Consider the following 12,303-nt stretch of genomic DNA (forward strand, 5'->3'; position numbering starts at 1 on the left):
GAGACTATCATTTAGGGTTATATTCAGTGATGCTTATATATTATGTGTTCCATGATTAATTTTGTCAAAATAAATAACTTTTATGAAAGTGCTAATATCTTCATAGAAGAATTAAAAACGATCTTTAGAAAATGCTTGATAAGTCCGCTCCATCTCTCCCTGGATTCCACATGCTAAGACCACTTTTAAAGAGAATTTTGTCACTGAAGTAAAAAATTCATTTAAAAGGTTTTTAAGCTGGAGTAGCTTTATGAACAGTTGTGCTAACAGCAATAAAATGTTATTTCTAGTGAATAATGAAAAGTCTTATCACATTCCATTTAGAGAAAAAACAAACTTGTTAATAGGCTAAATGGTTTTTTTAACCATAATTCTCATTTAATGCAGACATCTTTGGGGGGGGGAAGGGGTGCATATAATGGTGTATAACATCTAATTTGGAGCTCTATATAAATACCACCTGTTTCTTAAGTACTATCAGCACTTACTGAGGATCAGATTATAAGGATACCAAAAAGCTTTATTTTATATAAAAGCACACATAGAATTTCTTCAGGAACAGGCACTTGTGAATATAATAGTAACGAAAAATAAAAAGGAACTAAATATAATTTTGCAAATTACATCCTACGGTATCATGTCCTAAAGCTCTGTCCCAAAACTCACTATTTCAGAGGATTTTAACATGTTACAAAAATTCATTAAGAAAAATACATAAATGCATTTATTTCATAAAACCTTAATTAGACACATCCTACAATGTGTCTTTGACATTATCTATCCCTACAGAATCTCATTGATATTTCTCTTCCTAGACCAAAGTCTATGGCATTTGATTGTGTTCACCCAGGTGTAGCATACTCAGTGATACAGAACTCTCTCCTGAATAAAGAAGAGGGATTTAAAGAAATTAGAAGATAACAGGTTGCATATTCTAGTTGTAAAAACAGTCACTTTAGGAAAAGTAAGTGCTTAAGTGGTCATATAAAAAGCCCTATTAAAGCCAATTAAGCAGGCTTCCCTGGTGGCGCAGTGGTTGAGAGTCCACCTGCCAATGCAGGGGACGCGGGTTCGTGGCCCGGTCCGGGAGGATCCCACATGCGGCGGAGCGGCTGGGCCCGTAAGCCATGGCCGATGGGCCTACGCTTCCGGAGCCTGTGTTCCGCGGTGGGAGGGACCGCAACGGTGAGAGGCCCGCGTACCGTAAAAAACAAACAATTAAGCTTTGTCTCTTAGGATTTGTAAACCTACACTTTTGAGCACTGAACTGAGTTGACAAGACCAATTAATAACTAATTCTTATCAAAGTAGTGAAATACTTCATTTATATTTGGGATAACCTGCATGTATATTATTTTGGTTTTGAAAAAATAAACACTAACTTGACACTTGCTAAAATATTCTGTTAAAACAAGCAATGACCTGGGGCTCTATTTCGATTCATTAAATGAAATATAAATTAAAAATGTTTTGAAAAATAAGGCTCATAGATGTTAAGAAGCTTACTAAAAATTACAGTCAGTCCAAGGGACAGAGCCAAAATTAAAACTCTGGAAGGATAGAAGACTGACCAATTGAAAGGTAAAGCAAATTAATTTTGGTTTAAGGAAGCTGAGTTTTGCATGACAAACATGCAAATGTCAAATAAGCATTTAGAGCTTTGGGTCTGGGGTTCAAGAAAGTGATGTGGCAGATAATACAGATTTAAGAGACAATAACTAACACACAGACTACGAATAAAGGCAAAATAAGGAGGTGCGATCACTAAAGGCATGAATGCAAAGTGAGAACAGGACCCAAGAGGAAAAATATTTTAGAGAGAATAGGAAAAAAAAGTGGATTAAATATTCTGCTTGAGGGAAGGAGACACAAGAGGGCTATGGGGATATATGTATACATATAGCTGATTCACTTTGTTATACAGCAGAAACTAACACAACATTGTAAAGCTATTATACTCCAATAAAGATGTTAAAAAAGATATACATATAAAATATATGTATATACATATATATGTGTATATATACATATGTATATATACACAATGGAATATTACTCAGCCATAAAAAAGAATGAAATAATGCCATTTATAGCAACATGGATGGACCTAGAGATTATCATACTAAGTGAAGTAAGTCAGACAGAGAAAGACAAATATCATATAATATCCCTTATATGTGGAATTTTAAAAAAAGGATACAAGTGAATTTATCTACAAAACAGAAACAGTCTCACAGACTTCAGAAACAAACTTATGCTTACCAAAGGGGAAAGGTGGGGGTGGGGAAGGGATAAATTAGAAATTTGGAGTTGACATGTACACACTACAAAATATAAAATAGATAATCAACAAGGACCTACTGTATGGCACAGGGAACTCTACTATTATTAGGATATTATTTTAGGATAAGGATATTCTGTAATATCCTAAATGGGAAAAGAATCTGAAAAAGAATAGATAATATGTATATGTATAACTGAATCACTTTGCCGTACGCCTGAAACTAACATAACATTGTAAATCAACTGTACGCCAATATAAAAGAAAATGTTTTTAATTAAAAGAAAAAATATTCTGCTTGAAATGAATAAAACAAACAAAAGAAAAACAACATTTGTTTTTCTCTAAAGTTATAATGACATGTAATTGCTTATATTCAACCAGTACATAAATTTAATAACCAACACAATGTGTTAAGGTAGACAGAGAGGGACTTCAACTTCTATACAGAATGTAGTAGGTCACAGTAGGTCAATCGATGCTCTAATTGCCAAAAACTAGAAAAAGCTGAATAAACCACAAACATTTTCAGAGGCATCAGAGATCTGAAAAAGCAAGGAAAATTACACAAACTGAAGTTCTTGAGAAGGGAGAATGTTCTCAAGATAAGGTGAGGAGAAATTACCAAAACTTTTAGTGATCATTGGCACAAGGGAAGGGGTGCTGTAAGTGGAACAGTAAGAGGACAAACACGTCTGTCTCCCTGCTGGATATATGCAGAATTCTAGTGCTGTGTGGGAGGCTTATAGAGACTAAAGTTCTAAAAGGCAAACAGAAAAAAAAAAAAAGGGAAGAGGGAATGAGGCATGAAATAAAAACTGTTAGAAACAAAAGAAGAAAACTGACAAATCTCAAATCATACTTGAAGAGTTTAACAACCCTCTCTCAGAAAAAAATAAATATTTAAATAAATAAAAATCAGTAAGGATACTGAAGATCTAGATAACACTATCAACTGTCTCTAAGTGACATTTATAGGACACTACACCCAACAATTGCAGAATAAACCTTCTTGTCAAGTCAACATGAAATATTCACTAGGCATAAACCATATGCTGAGATAGAAATCAACTTTGAAAATATTAAAATCGTAGAGATTTTATTTTCTGGCCATAATCTTTTACAATTGATAAATCAACATTGACACGTCTTGATCACCCAAAGTCCATAGTGTACTTTAGGGTCACTAAAATGTTCAGATCTTTTGCCCATTTTTTAATCAGGTTGCTTGTTTTATTATCATTGAGTTTTAAGAGTTCATTGTATATTTTGAGTAAAAGTCCTTTATCAAATATGTATTTTGAAAATATTTTCCCAGTATGTGACTTGTCTTCTTATTCTGTTGGCAGTGTCTTTGCAGAGAAAATTTTTAATTTTAATGAGGTCCAGATTATCAACCTTTCTTTCACAGATCATGCCTTGGTATTGGATTTAAAAGTTATCAGTGACTCAAGATCATCTATGCTTTCTCCTATGTTCTGGGAATTTTCTACTTTTGCATTCTACATTTAAGTCTATGATCCACTTTGATTTAATTTTTGTGAAGGCTGTAAGGTCTGTGTTTATATTCATTTTTATGCACGTGGATGTCCAGTTGTTCCAGCCCCATTTATTGAAAAGACTATCCGATATCCATCATATTGCCTTTGATCCTTGGTCAAAGATGAGTTGACTATATTTGTATGGGTCTGTTTCTGGGCTACCTATTCTGTTCCATTTATCTGTCTGCTCTATAGCCAATACTACACCACAATATTGTAGCTAGAATGTCTTAAAATTGGGTAGTGTAAATTCTCTGACTTTGTTCTTCTCCTTCAATATTGTACTGGCTATTCTGGATCTTTTACCTCTCTGCATAAACTTTAGAAACAGTTTGTCAATATCCACAAAATAACTTGCTAGGATTTTGACTAGGATTGTATTGAAGCTAAAGATCAACTTGGGAAGAACTGATATCTTAAGAAAACTGAGACTTCCTATCAAGGAACATGGAATCTCTCCATTTATTTAGTTTTTCTTTGATTTTGTCCATTGGAGTTTAATAGTTTTCTTCATATAGATCTTACATATATTTTGTTAGATTTATACCTAAGTATTTCATTTTGGGGGTTGCTAATGTAAATCATAATGTGTTTTGAATTTCACATTCCAATTGCTCATTGTTGGTATGAGAAAAACAATTGATTTTTGTTTATTAACCATGTATCTTGCAACCTTGATATAATGCTTATTATATACCAGGAGGTTTTTTTGTCAGTATTCCGGGAGGGTTTTTTGTCAATATTTTTCAGATTTTCCACATAGACAATCATGTCATCTGTGAACAAATAGAGTTTTATTTCTACCTTCTCAATCTGTATACCTTTTATTTCCTTTTCTCGTTTTATGCATTAGTTAGGACTTCCAATATGGTATTAAAAAGGAGTGTTAAGAGTGGACATTCTTGCTTTGTTCTGAATCTTGTCAGATAGATCTTTTTATTTGGGTCTTTTTTTTCTTTTTTGTTATTTAAAATAATGATGTATGCATCCATGATCTTTTTATTTATTAAAAATTTTTTTTATTGAAGTATAGTTGAGTTACTATATCATGTAAGTTTCCAGTGTACAGCACAGCAATTCAGTTATATATATATATATATATATATATATATAAAAATCCTTTTTAGATTCTTTTCCCTTATAGGTTATTACAAAATATTGACTATATTGATAGTTTCCTGTGCTATACAGTAGGTCCTTGTTGGTTATCTATTTTATACATAGGACTGTGTATATGTTAATTCCAGATTCCTAATTTATCCCTCCCACCACCTCCCTTTCCCCTTTGGTATCCATAAGTTTGTTTTCTATGTCTGTGAGTCTCTTTCTGTTTTGGAAATAAGTTCATTTGTGTCTTTTTTTTCCTTTTAGATTCCACATATAAGCGATATCATATGATATTTGTCTTTCCCCGTCTGGCTTACTTCACTTAGGATGATAATCTCTAGGTCTATCCATGTTGCTGCAAATGGCATTATTACATTCTTTTATGGCTGAGTAATATTCAATTATATAAAGTCCAAATAATCTACCATGTTACATACTTATGAGGATATAAAATATAAAACTTAGTTAAGGAATTTATTCATATCCTAAATAGACTGTTTGGAAATTTGTGTAAATATACTTCTATGCAACATCATATATAAAATGTATTTACTGTTACATATAAGCAGATAAAAATAATAAATAATAAGAGGCATACAATAATTTAGCATGTTTAGATAATCTTAAGCTTGCTCATATATTTATAGATGGCAAATAGTATGTATTAGTATTGATACAGTCAAGATATCTTTCTGGAATAACTATATCATCTATAGAAATATATGTGACAAAAATATTTGTCATGACCCTTAAAAGCAGGTAAATATTTTGGTGGAAGTGCTGAAAAAACAATCAATTCTATAAAAATTTCAAGTGAGCAGAATAATCCTGAAGAAATATGAATTGCAAGACAAGTCTTGTATTACTACCAAATAAAAATAGACTTTCATTTTAATGGAATGACCGAACCTAAGCAATGATTCTCAGGCTTCAATTAATGGTTCTAACTGGCTCAAACTTGCTACCCAATGCTTTTTAATTATTTAATATATTTTACTCATATGCAATCATTTAACTATAATTATATGTCAAAACTAGTAATTTATTTCTTTACAAAGAAAAAATTTCTTAACCTTGTTTCACTATTAAAAAGAAAAAATCTGATTCCTCAAACAGCTTTTTCATCCAAACTGTTTAAATTTCAACACAGTTCTTAGCCCTGGGTGAGAAATGTCTCAAGCAATATTCCCTTACAGAATATGAAATTATAAGCAACATCTAAGGGGATGAAGGAAGAAATGAAATATGAAGGAAAAATATGACAATGACAAATATAATACCAGTAAGTAATTTAACCTTATTGTAAATCATTTTTCTTACCTATCTAAAAAAAAAAAAGAAAGATTGCTCTAAACTTTCCTCAAAGATAGAGGGAGATACTGGCAGGATAACTGGTTTGTAAACACAGCACAGATATCGACTAAAAGTATCACCTATGACGTCCAACGACAGATACCCATTTCCACTAAAACTTGATGGAAGTTGATGTTATGGAAGACTTCTAAATAAAATGACTACTATTGTTTCTTCTATTTGCCAGCCAAAGTAATGGCCCTTAAAATGGGAGAGAACTATAGGGCTAAAAGTTAGGACATGTACTAAATTAACTAAATTTCTTAGGAGGTTTCTTGGAAGATATTAGGAAGGTTGAAATTTAAACATCAGGAGCATTTTTTTAAAGAGTACAGAGTATCCCATATGGCCTCTCATTGAATCCTAGAAAAAATTTCTTTGTGCACTAGAAGAAAAATATTTATTCATGATTAACTGATTTATTAAGTAAATATTGACTGATTAAATTTTAAAATAGAGGCAATTCCTCAGAGAGTCTCATGGGTACAAAACTTTATAAAGGAGTTAAATAGACAAAAAACACATCACAATGAATATTTTCCAATAAATATAGCTATCATGTATGTACTTTAGTAGATGCCATGATTCTTCATCCATTTATAAAAATAATTGATAAAGTATAATATCACAACGTTGAATTTTCATAGGTACCTCATTGTGGTTAACTAGTGTCAAACCAAAGAGTAACATTATACTGTTTCATAATGTACATGGTTCTTCAACCACAAGCATAACAGATTAATGCTAACTGATTCAGTGGCATTGACATGGATACCTCAAGTTGCCTGCATACTGGTGACTTTACAATTGCAACTGACGATTTAATTCTTAATCATGTCTGTTCACTTGCATGAGTAATCTAGGAAATGTAACTTATTCAATTTCAAGGAACAGCCCAGAAACTAGGAGATATGACACCTCAGTAAATGTTCTAAGTCACACTTATTAATAACAGTGGAAGAGCTTCATAGTATTTTTACTATTAATCAGAGAAAATCACAAATTCATAATATATGTACCAAACAATTCCTTGAAATTTATTTTAATTGGTTTATGTCAAGTTTGCTCTTAACGAGGGGTCAGTGAACTATGACCCATGGGACAAATCCAGCTGGCTGCCAATTTCCATAAATAAAATTTCATTAGAACACAGCCACAACAATGCAGCCACACCCGTTGGATGACATATTGTCTATGTGGGTGCATTTGCACTATACCAGCACAACTGAATAGTTCCAATTAGAGACCATATGACCCAGAAAGCTGAAGATACTATCCAGACTTCTACATAAACTGCTTGCTTACTTCTGCTTTAGACTATCAAATTACCATGTTCTGTTTATTTAAGCAACAAATTCAGAAAAAGTAAATCTAACCAGTTAGCTATCTTCACCAATTGTCAGAATGGGACACATGTTTTCTTCCCAAAAAATAGAGTAAACACAAACACTCTCGATGGATAGAATTCAGTATACATCACAATAACCTGTAGAAATAATAGATAAGAAAGGGTAGAAATCTTCTTTTAAATGTAGTGTGCTGATATATGAGAAATGGTAAATAGAAAAACTAAACTGCAATGTATATCTTCTAGAAGAGAAGACTATTACAGAAAAAAAATAGAATCAGCTATTGTGTTATATGTGGAATGAACCTAAATTAATTAGAATGAGCAATAACAAAATATACCAATGTACTTATAAACAATAATGAATTATCTATAAACCCATTCTATTATTCTTCTTAAATTGTAGAAAATGCCAAATATAATTACAAAATACATATTCAAAACATGTAAACCACTAATTCTCCACTTGTAAAAGCCTGATTCAAAAAGCAATTTACTTTATGGTTTACTTAAGCTTTGTAACTACATTAAAATATGATAGTATATACACAACAGCTTGTTAACAAGATTATCATAACATTAAAATCATAATGGGGCACTTCAATTATGGATACTTAAAATTAAAGCTAATCCTCACAGTACCAATTTTTATCTCCTAAATAATTTTAGCTATTAGCTGCTCATTCAAAGTCTGTATCTAAAATGATAAGCATTCTAGAGTAAGACAGCTCTGTACTTTTCTTTGGTAGCAAAACAAAAGCTGTATCCTTTCTCTGTAGTCTTTAACCCACAATCTTTTGCTACGAAGGGAAAAATGCAATTTTTTTTTTTACCTTAGTTAAGTACTATTTATTTATGTTGTTGCTAATGTTGTTGTTTTAAATAGTAACTTCTAATATAGTAATACATATTTTCTGTTTTGGTTTTATCATTCTAAATGTATGAAGTTGTCATAAAATAGCAGTTACAATATTAATTTGATTTTTTTCTGTAAATATTTCTTTTAAGAAAATATTGTCTAGTTACACAGTGGGCACCAGGTTGAAAGAACCAATGCTCAGATTAATGAATATGATAATGCATTTTATAAGTATATAACTGTATCAAGTCATGCCTGATTTACTTGTGCTGTTGTTTCCCAAAATTTATAATTAGCAAGTATGCAATCATTTCTCACACTCAAGTTCTAATTAAAGTTCAAAGTAGAGGGCTTCCCTGGTGGCACAGTGGTTGGGAGTCTGCCTGCCAATGCAGGAGACACGGGTTCAAGCCCTGGTCTGGGAAGATCCCACATGCCGCAGAACAACTAAGCCCGTGTGCCACAACTACTGAGCCTGCGCGTCTGGAGCCTGTGCTCCGCAACGGGAGAGGCCCCCGCTCACCGCAACTGGAGAAAGCCCTCACACAGAAACGAAGACCCAACACAGCCAAAAATAAATAAATAACTTAATTAAAAAAAAAAAAGTTCAAAGTAGAGGAAAACAGTAAATTAACATAGCTCCTAATTCATATATGCCAATTGCTACCAAATCCATAAATAATCCACAAGTATTAGGTATATATTTGGTTTTATTAAACATTAGTGAAAATTAATATAGAACTTTTCTTCTACTTCCCATGAATGGTGAAAAAATTAAATTATCTTTGGCCCATTTGAAACTGAATGACAAATCTTGCTTTCACTCATCCCTGACATGAATGAAAGTAACATTCGTAAGTTATGCAGTAAACAGATAATACCAAATGTATGTGTGTGTGCATACACGTGTGCACATTTGCACACATATGTGTAAACTGTGTGTATACATATGTATTCGTAGTACACAAATTACATTAACTTAATTACACGGAATATATAATCAAATGCAATTAATTACATATATTTTTACATAATTAATCATTTTCCTAATGCTTAACTTACCTTTTCTAAGCTGCATTTCAATAGTGTTATTAAAGTAGTTCCATCACATCATTATCTAGAAAAAGTGATGGTGTGCTTTTGTCTTTATATTTTATAAAATTTGACGATATTCAGCCTGGTTGCCCTCTTTCTATGTTAGGTGACAGAAACCATAGACACATGTGCTTATGTGCATAGTAGAGTGTGTGCCTCTCTCTAACAGAAGTGATAAAGACAAGATATTCTCCTCTGCATGGAAGAAAAGAGGATACTCTTGTAACCTGCTTACTGGGGGCGGAGGGTGGGGTGTGTCTTCCAGAGATTCCTGCTGATCCATTTAGCGAAAAAAAAAACTTGGAGAAGTATAATTATTATAGGATCAAGAAATGTGATTGAAATAGAAAGCTTACACATTGCTTCTGCATCCAATTTCACAGGTCAAACTTTGCATGTAGTTAAAACACACACATACACACACATGGGCATTTATAATTACCTTTATTTTTGTAAACTTTGAAAACAAAAATATGTTACTAATATTGAATATGTAATCACTGATCATTATATAACATATTCAGGATTTTAAACAATTTGTGTTTACTTTTCATACCATTAAACAACCTGCTGATTTCATTAGAAATATTTTAATAATTTCTCATTTTACTTATTTTATACTTCTCTTCAACACCACTTCAAATTTTCTCATGCCTTAGATTTGTTTTCTAAACTACTTATTCAATTCACTATTCATAAATATTTAGGTTGCCTTCTCTTCCCCCTCATCTTTTTTTACCATCATAAAAGAATTTCATTGAAAGTTGTGCATAAAACTGTAATTCTAACAGATATGTCTAAAAAGCAAATGGATCTCCAAACTTCAAATGCTGTCAAACTGCAAGATTTCCTTGACTGGGACAGGGAGATTCATATAGAGATAAAAATAAAGATAGAAATTAATAGAGATAGAGTACATATATATGGACATATATATATATATACAAACACACATTTCTGCATATAATATATATATATATATATATACACATACACACACAAACATCTACAAGTGTAAGGTTAAGTAGGATAGTGATAATATTCTTATCTTCAAGTCTTATTCAGATGGCCAAATTACTCATAGAGACAGTCTTTTACTTCAATTCATGTAGAAGTACCAGTTAAAGAAATACCAGTGTAGTTTAACCATTATGCTTAGCAAGGGATGCAAAATTAATATAACTAAAACAATAAGCAACTAAAACAATATGTAGGTACCAGGAGTAACACATCCCTTAGATCAGATGGCAAACAGCCTCAGTACCACTAGATATTGACAGAGGAATGAAATTAAAGTTGTACTTTATAAACTAACACATCTAGAAGGAAAAACTGAAAAATACTTCTTTTTAATGTCTTTGAATCTCTCTTCAGACCTCACTCTTTCAATGAAAAGTTTAGATTGCTATTTATATTCCTTCTACCTCTCGAAGTCTAAAGTAAAGCAATAGCTTTAAAGGATTTTTACCTTTCAACTTAAATGATATTTAAAATGTACTGTATCTCTTAAAATTATTTTCCTAATTTACATAGTTATACTTTCAGTTTAACTCTGGATACATAGCTGGGTTTATGGTACACCTGCAATTACTATTACACGCACCAGAAAAAAAGCCAAGAATATAAACTGTGCAACTCAACATCACCATCTAGTGACAGAATTCCTAACACGTGACAAAGCTGAGCAAAAAAGAATAGATTTCAGAGATATAATGCCCTGGTAGTTTATCTTTAGAATAATCACCAAATGTAACAGCTCTCACTGAATATGTATGGCTCTACAAATAAAATCCTAACCCTTAATTGGCTATGTCTGTACTCTAAAATGTAATTTATATTCTTACCATAGAGGTATATCCACAGATCTCACCAATCTATATTTTTGTGTATTAAGTCATTATCAGAAAGCTTCATATAGTTTTTTACATTTTTTTCTTAATGAACTACATTCTATATGTAACTTTTCTTTCAGATTTTGACACCCCATTTTCTTAAGTTATTCAACTGAAGTACCTTCCAATTTCATTATTTCTACTACACATGGCCCACTACTGCCTTGGGAAGTAAAAAGGTGACAAAGAGACACCACGTTTTTTAAAAAGGTCCCACTTTTCCCCTTGATGTTTAGAAATGATTACAGGGACTATGACAGGTGCAAAATATAATACAGTAATCAAATCACTTTGGTATGATAAGAGGGTTGAATTGGCAGAGATAAGGGGAAAAAATGAAAAGAAATTGAGAATTTCACCTCTAAATTCACTATTATCATACTATAGACAGAGATTTCACCTGGAGATGATACATTTTTTTCTGTCCTTAAAATTTTTTCATGTCATCATTTTCAGAAATCCTGTACAGTATTTCCACACAGCCATGGAACTACAATGGACTCTATAAGTTAGATAAAAAATATTCCCTCTGGCATTCTACATTCTAAGACCACACCGAAGTTTTCCAGTCAATTCCATTATGTATGACATATGTAATTTATTTGAAATAAGCACTATACACCATTCAATGGAAATAATGTATACAAACATTGTAATACTTTGTATCTTCATTTTCTTAATGTTTCATAAATTACAAAGCATTCTCTCCTACATTATTGTTGTTCTTCATATCAATCCTATTAAGCTTTTAATCCTATCTTATAAAAAAGACTAAAAAAGACTAATTTATCTAAAATCACAGTTGGAGTCTAAAATCTGATTTTTGC

At 31.8% G+C, this 12,303-nt stretch overlaps 1 protein-coding gene across 2 annotated transcripts in view; it reads right to left on the minus strand.

Annotated features, from left to right (window-relative positions):
* DPYD (dihydropyrimidine dehydrogenase) overlaps window positions 1-12,303 on the minus strand; it is an 814,043-nt gene that overhangs the window by 681,937 nt on the left and 119,803 nt on the right. The window lies entirely within an intron of this gene.

The sequence above is a fragment of the Stenella coeruleoalba genome (genome assembly GCF_951394435.1).
Source record: "Stenella coeruleoalba genome assembly, chromosome: 1".
NCBI classification, from domain to species: Eukaryota; Metazoa; Chordata; class Mammalia; order Artiodactyla; family Delphinidae; genus Stenella; species Stenella coeruleoalba.